Genomic DNA, 14,471 nt, shown 5'->3' on the forward strand with positions numbered 1-14,471 from the left:
CAAATTAATGAATAAATTTTTATTTTATAATTATTAATTTTAATTGAGTAATTAATCTTCTAAAAATCCTTTGATTCCCTCACTAAACACCATATTAACTACGTGGGGCCCACAGAATTTTATCTGATTAAATAGCCCAAATCTATCGGACGACCGTCTGATATTCCAAATCAGGATGTCAGCTCTTAAGATCAAGGCCTAATAAGTGGATATGGATTAACTTGTTAGATTATTGTGAAGGACATGGCATAATTTTCTCTCATTATTAGCAAGGGGACGCAGGTGGTTGGTGGAGGTGACCCGCACTAAATAAATAAAAAGAAAAATAACATGAAGATAATTAAAGAATAATTTGAAAATATGCATGGGATAAAGGAAGCTACATGAAACTTAATTAGTTTTTGTAATCCAAAAAGAAATCATTTTTAATGTTTTTGGAAATTTATTTTTGTCTACATTTTGGAAAGATAATGTGAGCGATAATGGTGGCAGCAGCCAAAGGAGAGAAAGGTGGGAAAAGAAGACTTTTTATGTTAGGAAAACGGCAACAAGATGTTGTATTTTGTTTATATGGTAGCTGCTTGCATGTGATGGACGCTAGCTGGTGCTTTAGGGAGCAAAGAGAAGCTTTAGAGTTTCCAATGGAATTTTGGCAGGTTTAATTGAACCCATGGGGCAGTTGGGAAGTGAACCCACTTCTTCTAAGTGCGTGTGGAACAGGTTGCAACACAAGATTTGTAGTACATCTTCTCTTCCTAAACTTGCCAAAAATGAAAAAGGCAAAACACCCAATTGTCTTGTTTTACAATAAGACAATAAAAAAATAAAAATAGTTTTTTTTTAAAAAAAAAACGACTTTGAAGGTGTAAAAAAAATGTAAAAGAAACCAATTACCAGTGTATTCCACTTTTGGAGGCAAAAACAATGGACAATACCCTCTTTGTTTGTGGTATGTTCCGGATGAATGTTCCATACTAACAAGAATCACTATAAATTTACTCAAATTCAAAGGTCAGTTTTCTTTTATATCGAGTCCAACTAATTTTGGGCTTCAGGACTTGGGGAATTTGAGCTTTTCCCTTCTTTCTAACAAAGCTAAAATCTAGGGTTGTATACTTGTATTAAATGGTCTCATATTCAAATATGATATATATATATATATATATATATGTAAAAAAACAACTATGAATGTAAATAATGCAAGCTTTAAGAACAATGGAGATATTTGGCCAATGTCTAATGCTCCACTTTTTGCTGATAGTGGATAATGAATTGGGTAAGTCATAATGATCCATTTGTTAGGTTCTTTACTTAAAATATGATTACGAAATTGATAAATAATGAAGAGATTTGGTGAAAGTTTTTTTACCCAATCGTATGATCTATTTGATTAGTAAGAAATAATGTTTTATTTAATAGCAAAGTCTTAGACTGTGAACAAATTTATGATAGTGTGAAACTTTGAGTGGTATGGTGTGTAAATGCAAAATTACTTAAACTTAATATCTCTATTATGGACTTAGAGAGAATGTTGAATATTGCTGTTGTTCTTGCAAAAATCAGAACAGCAAAAAATGTTGAGGCTTGGCAACCCCTCATTGGGGTTTTATTAAGTTTAATATGGACGGGGCTTCGAAAGGTAACTCGAGAGAGACCGGGATTGGGGGAGTGCTAAGGGATGAGACTGACAAAATTTTAATTCAATTCTCCTTGTTGGTCTCTGTTATGGATGCTAATATGGCCGAGATTATGGCTGTTAGAAAGACCCTACAGATTGTGGCAGCATTGAGATGGGCTAATAGATACAATGTTATTTTTTAGGGTGATTCAGATAATGGGTGAAGTAGGCAAAGGAGCCATCAGCAGCTCCATGGATAATGAGAACTACTATAATGCAAATGGAAGTGTTTAAATCTAAGTTGAGGGGTTGGAGCTTTCGGAAAATTTCAAGAGCTGCATATAAATTTGCTGATAAGCTGACCAAACCTGGTGTGAAAAGGAGGGATGAACTAATATGTGCTGTAAATGATGATGAAGGACCGCAGGCGCAGGGGTTGGAGTCCATTTAATTCATGGCTTGGTCGTGTTTGATTGAATGGATTGTGGCGGTGGTTGCTATGTGCAGGTATTCTATGGGTGCAACGATGTTTTTGAAGGCTGCACCAGATAACAGGACGAATGGGTGGCCGAGATGTATCTGTTATTTGGGTTTATTGATTAATGTTTGTGAATGAGTAGTGCATGCTGTACAGGGGTCTTAATTTTGATGTTTTGTATGGTTAGATCCTCTGATTGTTTGAACGAGGCTATGTTAACCTTTTGTGCTTGTTTTGGGGGTTGCAAATGGTGTTCTTCTGGTGTATGCATGGCCATCTAGCTTCTGCAGGCCTGTTTCTTGGTGGATGGAGGTTGAATGTCCTCGTAACTGGATGTACGTTTTTTGCAAAGCTAATGAAATGAAATAATTATCAGATCTTAAAAAAGAGAGAGAAAAACAAATATTTTATATGTTTTATTCCAACTCTTTTTATCTTTACCTTAATATGCGTTCCTAATGAATCATGTTTATTGCCTTTGGGGCCTGAGTTGTATTCCAATCTCCTCTACATTTATTGGAGCTTTGTGCCTCTGTTAACACAGCTAATAAAACAAAAAACCGAGCTTCAGTTAATTTAATGAAATAAAAATTGCTTTGTACTATTTAATTTAATTAATGAATAAATCAATTTTCTTTGAGTGTAAAGTTATAGATTGCTGTTAAGGAAGAGGAGACAGTGTTGAGTTACATTGTTGTTACTACAAATAAAGGTTTTAATCGTTGTTGGTAATAATAGTATAATTAAGAAAGATGACTATAAAGCCTGTTTTTATTTAATAATAAGTACATTAATTGGAATAACTATATTCCAATTTTGGACCCTTTTTCTTATTTAGTTTTTGAAAGACACATGCAAATTCTTTGTCAAATGCAAATACCATTTGAGGAGATTCAATTAAGGCTTTTGAATTACACAATAACAGTAGCCGTTCATTCTCACAGTTTGGGATACATGAATCGAAGAATATGATGCATTGTTCAAACTTTCAACTCTTAATTTTATTATGTTTGGTAGGAGGGAAAGAGGAAGAAAAGAAATGGTGTGAAAAGGTTAAGAGTTTAAGAATGAAAAAATCTTATTGTTCTGTCTTATTTTCTTCAAAGCTATACAAGGCTCATTTTATATTGTTACGTCAATAGGTATTCTGCTGATATATACAAACTTAGAGAAAGCATATTTCAAATATAAGGAGTTAAGGCTAAACATGAAGCTATCTAATTTATCTAGATTAAGTCACCTAAGGTAATGACTTATCTAGATTATCTGCAAGGTTTCCTAATAGAAGCATAATCTTTAACACCCCACCTTAAGTGGAGCATGGATGTCAATGATGCTCAACTTGCTCAACAAACCATAAAACTATGCTGGTGGGAGAGCTTTAGTGAATAGGTTTGCAACTTGGTTGACGGTAGAAATGTGGAAAGGCAATATGACCCCCTGTTGAACTTTGTCTTTTATGAAGTGACAATCAATCTCTATGTGCTTTGTCCTTTCATGAAATGTTGGATTCTTACAAATGTGCAAAGCTGATTGATTGTCACAAAATAAGTCAACTGGTTTGGTGTGATGAATTCCAAAGTCTCTTCACAAACCAAGTAGCCAAATAACTTCACAAGCAGTAGCTGCCATAGCTCTATACTCTGCCTCTGTGGAGCTTCTAGAAACCATAGCCTGTTTTTTAGACCTTCAACTGATAAGTGAGTCTCCAAAAAGCACTCCAAAGCCTGTCATTGATCTCCTAGTATCTCTGCAGCCTGCCCAATCACTATTTGTGAATGTTGTCAAGTGTAAGGTAGATTTAGATGGAAAATAAAATGCCCTGTCTTGGGGCATTCTTTAAGTGTTTAAGAACCCTGTATGCAGCTTGCAAATGATCAATAGTTGGCCTATCCATAAATTGTGACAATACTTGTACAGAGTAAGCAATGTCAGGTCTGGTGAAGGTAAGATAAATTAGTTTGCCAACGAGCTGCTTGTACTGTGTACGGTCTGCCAAGACTGAATTACCATCATCTCTAACCAACTTATGGTTGTAATCAATAGGTGTTGAGAGTGGTTTTGCACCAAGAAATCCATAGTCATGCAGTAAATCAAGTGTATATTTTCTCTAGCACACAGTAATTCCAGCATCTAATCTAGCAACTTCTAGGCTAAGGAAGTATATAGGACTTCCTAAGTCCTTTAGCTTATATTGACTTTGTAGGAAAGATTTCACATCATTAGCTAAATTCATCGAAGAACTAGCTATCAGAATATCATCAACATAATCAAGAGAGCTAAGAACTCACCATTATTAGTTGCTTTGGTAAACAAACTATAGTCTTACCTTGACTGCTGAAAACAATATCGAAGCACAACTTTAGTAAATTTTCAATTCCACTGCCTGGAAGCTTGTTTCAGTCCATATAAGGATTTGTTTAATTTGCAAACCAATTTAGAGGTTTTAGGATATTCCTCTTTAGGTTTATACCCTTCTGGAATGTCCATGTATACAGTTTCATCTAAATCTCCATTGAGAAAAGCATTATCAATGTCCAACTGAAATAAATGCCATTGTCGAATTGTAGCTATGGCCAAGAGTGTTCTCACTGTAGTCTGCTTTGCAATAGGGTTGAAAGTCTCATTGAAGTCAAACCCCTCTTTTTGACTGTATCCTTTAGCAACCAGTCTTGCTTTGTATCTTTTCATAATACCATTAGCATGTAACTTTACCTTATAAACCCATTTGCAAGCAATAATGTGAGCACCAGTAGGTAATGGTACTATAGACCATGTCCCATTATCTTCTAGGGCATTACGCTTTTCCTTCATAGCAATTTGCCATTGAGAATGTTGACTAGCTTGATGGAAGGTTTTTAGGTTCATGAAAATGAGCGAGAGATGCTGTGAAGGCCTTATGTGGTTGAGAAAGCTGGTCAGTGGAAATGAATTTGGTAATAGGATGTGCTGTCACTATGTTTGTGTGTGAGGGTAGAGTGTGCTGGTGAGCTTCTAAGTATTTGGGTAGCTATTTTGGCCTTGTGCTTCTTCTTTGTGATGAAGGGTGATTGGAATCCAAAGAAGAAGTAGGATCATAAGAAAGAATAGTTATTAGTTGAGCAAGGGCATTTTGGTCCATATTTGCATAATGATTATAAACAGTAATTTGGTGATTATCAACAACTGTATCATTACTAGCAGAGCCTATCTGTCGAGTTATATGATCAAAATGCATAAGGGAAGTGTGATGAACATGTCAATCAGATATAGATGCATTAAAAGGAAAATGTATAGAAGTGTCATAATCCATATAACCAGATGATTCTGAATAAGAAATTGGAAATGGAATGTAAGAACCAAATTTTATTTTTGAAAAGAATTGAATATATTCATGACTATTAGGTGCAGAATCAACATTCTTGAAAGGAAAAATGTGTTCAAAGAAATTGACATTCTTGGAAACAAAAACATTATGAGTTTGCAGATCATACAACCTGTAACCTTTAATTCCCACAGGGTAGCCTATCATGATGCATTTTCTTGCCCTATGATCAAATTTCTTCCTTTGATGAACAAGTGTTGAGGCAAAACATAAAGATCCAAACACCCTGAAATGACAATAATCTGTTTTTTTGTTAAATAACATTTCATAAGGAGATTTGTTTTGCAAAACTGGAAAAGGCATTCTGTTTATAGTATGTGCTGCTATTAAAACAAAATCTCCCCAAAATTTTAAAGGCAAAGAAGCTTGAAACATGAGAGATCTAGCAACAGTGAGTAAATGCTGATGCTTTCTCTCAACCACCCCATTTTGTTGAGGAGTCTCAACACAAGACATTTGATGCAATATGCCATGTGAAAATGAAGAAATCTGTCAAATTGAATTTAGTTCCATGATCTAATCTGATTTGCTTGATCTTAACATTGAATTGTGTATCTATCCGATTGTAAAAGGCAAGGACAACAATCAAAATGTCTGACTTGGCTTTCATAAGATATATCCATGTAAATTTTGAATAATCATCCACTATAATTAAAAAATAGTGTTGAATTTTGATAGTAGATACTGCATATGGTCCTTATATATCCATGTGTAATAGTTTAAATGGCATGACAGTGTTTTTAAAATGAATAGGAAACTTAAGTCTTTTCTACTTTGCCAATGGACATATTGAAAAAAAATTATTTTCAACAAATGAAATGGAGGGATAAACCTTTTGAATTTGTTTTATTATAGCTGGGGGAGCATGTCCCAACCTCAAATGCCAAATATCAAACTGTTCAACTACAGAATTACAAATACCCAAAAAATTTGAAGAATAATCCAAAGAAATTGGTGAAAACTGCTCAGAGGCAAATCTGCTTACATTTTTCATGGCTTGTGTAAGATCAGTCTGGACAGAATCATTTAACTGAGGCTTTCCTTGCAAAAAGTAGAGTCCAGCTTCCATCTTAGCAAGACCAATCATAGTCCATGATTTGATTTCTTGAATTATGTAGTGAAAATTAGTAAAAATCAAACAATTTTGTTCATTCTCTATCAATTTACTAACAGATATCAAATTGAATCTGAATGATGGAACATAAAGAACATTCTTTAGTGTCAAGGAATGTGTTATTTTGACTGTTCCTATATGACTTACTAAGGCTCTAGAATTGTCTGGCATTCGCACAAATGCATTATGAATAGGTTTGGCCCGTGTAAGAAAACTTAAAGAACAGGTTATATGATCTGATGCACCAGTGTCAATGATCCAAGAATTTGATTTTATGATAGAAGAAATGATTTTCGATGAGTTATTTACCCTTGCATTTTGATCCATATAATTGACAGAGTTAGAAATCAAACTTACAATCGTAAAGTTGACTAACAAGGCCTTTGGTTGTTCACTATTTGAGGCAGAGCTATCATCATCAATACTAGTTCCACCATTCTCATTGAGAGTTGTCATGAGTATCTGAACTTGATTTTTGATTAATGACAATTGAGACATAGTACTAATAGTATCATGTTCACCCTGTTTTGTGTGTGAATGTTGAACAACATTGTTGATAGATTTCCTAGGATTATTTTTACCTTCTGTAAACTTGAAGTCATGAGGAAGTCCGATCAGCTTATAACATTTATCTCTTGTATGGCCATTTTTGCCACAATGACTGCATGATAGATCATTCCTATTTTTCTTTTTCCCATCAACATAAGTACTTGCTATAGCAGGTGTCTGAATAAGGGGTTGTGATTGTATATGGATGCTCCTTTGAGATTTTTCTCTTAAGATCAAGTTATAAGCCTCATCAAGTGAAGGAAAAGGCTTGATCATCACAATATGAGATCTTAAACCTGCATAACTCTCGTTAAGTCCATTCAAAAACTTGAAGACATTGTCCTTTTGACATTGTTGAACATATTTATGAAAATGCTCTCGATTGCATTCACCACAAGAACAATGAGGCATTGGCCTAAAATTTCTAAGTTCTTCCCAAACCCCATTAAGTTCTGAAAAATATTCATCTACAGACCGTGTACCTTGTGATATATTTGAAAGTGTGAATTGTAAATTACATACCCGTGCATCATCTGACTGAAAAAATCTTCTTTTTAATGTATCCCAAATATCTAATGCAGATTTCATGTAAAAGATTGTTGAAGCAATGGGAGGGGAAATAGATTCCAGTAACCAGGCAACAATCAAATTGTTGCATCTTGTCCATGGTACTACAATTCATCATCCTTGGCTGGTTTTGGCATGGTGCCATCAATAAAACCAAACTTGTTTATGATGGATAGGGCTAATTGAAAGGACCGGCTCCAAGGAACATAATTGGTTGAAGTTAGTTTTGGATTTATTACTATTGATCCATGATGATTGGAGTGATGAAGAAAGTAAGGTGATAATGAGTCTATAAAAGGTGAATTTACTAATTTTGAGACAGAAGACTTTTCCATTTCTAAAGCAGAACCTGCTTTGATACCATGTGAAAAGGTTAAAAGTTTAAGAATGGAAAAATCTTATTGTTCTATCTTATTTTCTTCAAAGCTATGCAAGGCTCATTTTATATTGTTATGCCGATAGGCATTATGCTGATATGTACAAACTTAGATAAAACGTATTTCAAATATAAGGAGTTAAAACTATCTAATTTATCTAGATTAAGTCACCTAAGATAATGACTTATCTAGATTATCTGCAAGGTTTCTTGATAGAATCATAATCTTTAACAAATGGAGTTGAAGGAAAATAATATTTCTTTATTTGGTAGGAGAGGGAGACAAAAAAGGAAGGCATTTGCACTCCTTTTTCCTCTGTATCGCTTAATTCCGTTGCCCCTATTTTTTTTCATTCCTACCAAACCTACTAGCAATGATAGTGAATTGAGGTAGGGAAATGGAGTCGCCCATGACTTTCTTAGAAACAAACCACATTGCTTGGCTGAACAAACATCTGAAATGACATTCATCCGTTTGTTATACAAATCAAAGTCTCTTGGATCCCACACCACACTCTATATAACGGTTGGTGGTCACAATCATAGAAGTAAAAAAGCAGAAGATGGGCACCATATCCCTTTTGCATTATTTATTAGATATAGTGCAAGGGAGATGTCTCCACAAACAAAAGATAATTCAAATCTTTCCAAGTCATATATTAATTCCTCAATTACAAGAGTTGTTTCATATTGTTATTTTATATATTAATTTATACTCTATCACGTTACAATTATAAATAATAAATTTTCTACTTCGATATTGTACATGGTATCAAAGCTAACATATGATTCGAAGGATTTGAATTGTACTTTGTTTGTGGAGTCTGGATTGGATTTGAATACTCTACAGATAGAGATGAGAACGAACTAAGTTTTGGTACCCCCAAGTCATGTATTTTGGTACGCCCAACATTAATGGGTTTGAGAGTCTTCATATAGAATTAATTCTTCAATTATTCAACCCAAACCATGAATTGTGATTGCATAACTATACAATTAATCATAGATTGAATTGAATCTGCTGAAAGTTGTGACAGTTTACTGTTCTGATTTTGTCGTAACTGAAAAATTAACATGACGTGAGGTGGATGAAAAGGCCTCTAGCTACACCGTATTTTATAACTTCTCTTTTCTTACTGTTAAATCTGATTCCTTGTTTACAACGAAGCATGAGGAGCATTTTCAAACACAAAAAAGTTTAACTTTTCTTGCTTAGTTAGAAAAACCCCTGAAAAATACAGAGTTCTACGGTAAATGTTAGATATTAACTGCACAATCACAAATATACCAAGAAAGCTCTATATGCACCAATGTCGAAAACGCAATTAATAAAGCAGGTGGTTTGCCTGGGATGTAAGACAATAAAGTCTTAAATGAACCAAGGTAGGCAAAGGTATAGAGCTAAATCACAGGCTTATCAACAGATTCAAAGAGGTAACTAGTTCGCAATCCTCAGCTTAGTCAACTTGATCAATCTTTTCTAATTATATTTATATCCTTGGTCAACTTCATCTATCTTCTCTAATTATATTTCTATCTCTTGACCTCTATTCACCTCTCATAGCATCAGTTTCATTAGACTAGAGTGTAAGAAAGAAAACAATCTTTCCCTTCAATATGATTTAAAGTGACATAAGCTGCTAGCAGTTAATTCAGCAAGACATGAACACTTCTCAAGATCCACTGCTTCGAGTCGGAAATAAGTAAGCTCAAGTTCAAAGTTCAAACTAAGTATTTAGACATAAAGAGTTGTGGAAACAAGTTAAAAGGGATCTTCACAATAAATGGATTAGAAGGGACTTTTTTTTCTTTCCATTTATCTTCACAGAGTTAAGAGCTAATGCAATATATCTGCAAAAAAGTATATCTATCATCACTCGAAAAAGAAATGCAAGAAATCTTCAACTTACTTTCCAACCTCACGATCTCAATGGTGTTCCTCCAACATGCATGACAATTCCAATGGAATTTGATGTTATAATTTCAGAAGGTCGGAAAGTTGAGGAAGAAAAGAAGAGTATCAATTGCAAGGTTAAAGTTGTGGAGATATCCTTAATCACTTAAGTTAGAGCAAATACTTATGGGGGAGAAGGATATTGTTTTTAAAATTCAAAACCCAAAAGAGAAGAAGCTAGAGATAATGACTGATGAGCTAGTGCAAGATGGATGATTTGTCTAAAGAGTTGGACATTTAAAAAACTAGGTTTTCAAGCTCAGGAAGTTGCAGTTGTTTCAAAATCAACTTCATGGCAAAGCAACCAAAGAATTTAGGGGCTGCATGCCTGTTCAAACTTCATTATTAGATTTTGTTAAATGTGATAAAAGATGAAGTGAAGACAGATCAATTGATTTTGTTACAGTTATAAATGAAATATGCCGTTGAAAATGTTACTCAACAACAGTTTAATTAAAAGTCTCTTCTGCTTCAATACTGTAAACTCAAAGTTTTCTTCAACAAAAGAAGAATGATAAGGGACAAAAAAAAAACTAATTGAAGGATCAACTGAGTAAGATATTATTTTATTGCTTGTATTATTGTATTTAAGTTATATTAATGTCAATTTGTCTTTTTTCTTATTTATCAAGTACTAGGATTGATAAACTAGTCTGTAATTGCTTGTATTATTGTATTTAAGTTATATTAATATCAATTTATCTTTTTTCTTATTTATCAAGTACTAGGATTGATAAACTAGTCTGTAATTGCTTGTATTATTGTATTTAAGTTATATTAATATCAATTTGTCTTTTTTCTTATTTATCAAGTACTATGATTGATAAACTAGTCTACATGTACTTAAGTTATCTTAGTTTCTAGCCACTTTGAATTATTAAGATATTATGAATTGATTTTTAAAACTTGAGTGTTATTTCTTCCCTAAATTCCTATATATATTTCTTCCCTAAATTGATTTTTAAGATACACACACACACACACACACTTATTATATCACTTTCCTCTATATTTTCTACTTTCACTCTTTCCCTCCATTTATCTGCATCAGTTTTTAATTTAGACCAATCACCCTCTTCTCTCTGTTTGTTTATTAAAATTCTAATGAAGCAAGCTTCGAGAATGAACATCATATTAGTTTATTTCTACCATGACATTTCAGTAGGGCAAAAATTTGCAATGCAATCAAGGTGTAAGACTACCAAGATTACAAGGTAATATATCCAAGAAGTATGAGTGCAAATTCTGTACAACCAACAAAGTGTTCTTCAAGCATTTCATTCTCTACACTTCATGTCATTGAGATCTTAAACACTCTCAAAAAGTACTGAATTTCACAGGAGCTTCAGGTTATTTTCAATTTTGGTAAAGCTAAAGTACAAGCTTTTCAGAATTATTAGCGATTTTAATTCAGGGATGGGATTTGGATCATAAGCTTCCTAGCATCAAATTTAGGTGAGTAAGACCAAAAAAATTTTACTTGGGGTAGACACTATCAATAGCATTGCTGGTAAATCTAATGTACAAAAGGCTCCACATCAAAACATTGCAATTACAATGGATTACGTGAAACTTTTAGATATTGCTACCAAATAATCTCTTCATACCACTTAATAAGTCATTCACATGAAGCCAGTTGTACTCACATAATAGTAAATATTGAATTCACAAGAAGCCAGTTGCACTCATGCACTCACATACAATTCATTAACATGTCAAGCATTCAAAATTCTAAAATCTATCATTCGCAAGTATACCATTTAAAAATAAAAATTTTATTTACTTAGGACTCCCGTATGATAACGCATTGAAATGTAAACCAACCTGAAAATTTATATACATTGGGCTGAAATATACAAACTTGTATATCAACGGATGTGCAACATTTCTCCATTTTTTTTAAAGAAATACTCATCGCCTAGTCAGAGAATTCTCGATAACCAACCTCAACCGCCTCCCCAACATGTCCAACTCTGAAATCCTTTGCTCCTTCCACCTCCTCTCCATTGTATCCAACCAAACCAAACCCTGCTTTGCGAAAACCATCCCAACCTCTTTGAAACACTCATCAAACACATCCAGCACGCTTTTTGCCACGACCCCATCAATTTGCCCATCATTGACCACCTCATCTCTACCCCCACCAAAATCATAATTCACATTAACCTCATTCATCTTTAATTCCCCATCATTCTCAATCAGATCACAATCCTCAAAATCATTCCCATCAACAATGTCACTGTTCTCATGATCTAGTGAAAACCCAAGATTAAAGCCGGAAGAGCTCTTACCAAAAGGGGAGGTGGAAGAAAACTCAGGACTCCAAAGCCGTTTAGAAAAATCAAACAAAGCGTGATCATGAGGTGAGAGAGCAGATGGGTTGAGCCTGCGAGCGAGCCTGGAAGAAATGACCCGGAACTTCTTCCGGAGACGTTTAAGCTTTTCGGAGAGTTGGGACTTAGAGTAAGGTTGGGAGATGGAGTTAGAGAAGTTGGAATAAAAAATGGGGAGGTCCTTGGGGAAAGAGAGGCCATGGGATTGGAGAAGGCCTTGGAGGAAGCTGATCTCGTCAGGCTCGGTCCAGATGCGGTGGAATTTGAAGGGAGGGGGTTTGGGTTTGGGGTGGAGGAAGAGGGCGGGGAGTGATCAAGGGGAGAGAAGGCGAGGGGTTGGGGAACTGGGGTAAGGAATTGATGGTGGTGCTGGGGAAAAGGGGTTTTGCGTTTGATTGGGAGCTTGGAGGCAGAGGGTTTAAGGGGTTAGGGCTGGAGCGGGGTGGAGTCCATGGCTAGTTTTTCCTTTTTGGGTTAGGATTTAGGGCGGGGGTGGGGGTGCTGGCGCTGGGGTTGGGTCAAGCTTTTAGGGTGTGAAAAAAATTGGGAATCAGAAAAGGGATTAAGTGAAGTGGGTTTGATTTGGTTTCTGCCTTCTAACCGGTTGTTTGGTGAATTTGATGATTTAAGTTTGGCTAAATTTTCCACACATCTTTCGTTTTTCTGATTTTTTTAATTTTTTTTAGTAATACAGCATTTAAAATAAAAAACGGTGTCAGTTCTTTAGGTAATTATTACATAGATAAAGTTAGATTATGTTATAAATAGTACTTTTTTTTAAAAAAAAAAGAATGATTATGTCCTAATTTCGAAATTGAAACAATTTATTCGGGGTTTGAGGAAATTATGTTTTTATGAAAAAAAAGAGACATAGTTAATCTTATGTTATCTAATTCTCTAAATAACTAAAATAGAAAAAAAATAAAATTTCTTACATTTTTAAATTTTAATAAAAATTTCAAATGAATCTATTAATTTTTAAAATAGATACTCAATCTCAAAAATATAAACACCATTAGTAAAAATTATGAAAAAATTAAAATATTTTTTTATTAATTTAAAAAATCATTATTATATATTTTTTTTAAAAAATAAATAGCATTGAACGGTGCTCTCTAGCTGCTCAAAAAAGGGAGCACCAATTTCCCATAAAGAGTACTCTTTTTTAAATTAATAAAAAATTTAATAAAAATTATAAAATTATCATTTTAATATTATCACATCATCAAATTATGGATTGATTAATAGTTGAACTTATGTATCTAGTGAAAAATTATTTTTTTAAAATGGAGTTGAAAATTAATAAATTCATTTGAAGTTTCGATTAAAATTTCAATTAAAATTTAAGAAAAGGGTATTTTATCAAAAAAAAAGAGGGAAAAACAAGTGAGATTGATTCACCCAAGGTTCCCTAATTAATTGTTGTTGTTGTTTTAACTTTTACGGTATGCTTAGTACGTCGAAAAGAATAGAATAAGAATAAAATAGTCATTCCAATAGAATAAATTAGAAAAAAATAATTATTATGTAGATTGATTCATGAAAATGAAATAAGATAGAAATTGTTATTATTATTTATTCCATTATTTGGTTGGTAAGAATAATTTTAAGAATAATTAAAGAATAATGAATAAATGATAAAAATACCCTTTATTAAAATTTAAAGATTTTTAATTAAAAAACAAAAATACTATGATGAGAAAAAAAATACTCTTTATTAAAATTAAAAAATTTATTTTGTTAAAAGGTAAAAATATTCTAAATAATAAAATCAAAATACTTTTTACTATAAGTAAAAAATATTTTCACCAAAATACAAACATATTTTTATTATAATTTAAAAAGATTTTGTATTAAAAAATTAAACCTTTTATTATAATTAAATAATATTTAATATTAAAAGACAAAATATATTCTTCATTAAATTTAAATAATATTAAATAATAATAATCTTTATTACATTTATTATATTCAAATAATAGTATTAAATAATATTCTTTATAATATTAATATATTAAATAATATTAATATATTTTCATTTCGTTTTTTTGAGAAGGAAGTAAAAAATTTTGTGTCTTAAAGAAGTGAGGAAGAGAGAGAGAAAAATAAATTTAGTAT

General features: G+C 33.0%; 2 pseudogenes; both read right to left on the reverse strand.

The window, feature by feature from the left end:
• Positions 1-3,683: 3,683 nt before the first annotated feature.
• LOC148763230 (uncharacterized) lies at positions 3,684-8,025 on the reverse strand (annotated as a pseudogene).
• A 3,749-nt stretch (positions 8,026-11,774) lies between these two features.
• LOC18601863 (putative transcription factor At5g28040) lies at positions 11,775-12,806 on the reverse strand (annotated as a pseudogene).
• Positions 12,807-14,471: the final 1,665 nt, after the last annotated feature.

Source organism: Theobroma cacao, chromosome 4 (genome assembly GCF_053813885.1).
Source record: "Theobroma cacao isolate CCN51 chromosome 4, ASM5381388v1, whole genome shotgun sequence".
NCBI classification, from domain to species: Eukaryota; Viridiplantae; Streptophyta; class Magnoliopsida; order Malvales; family Malvaceae; genus Theobroma; species Theobroma cacao.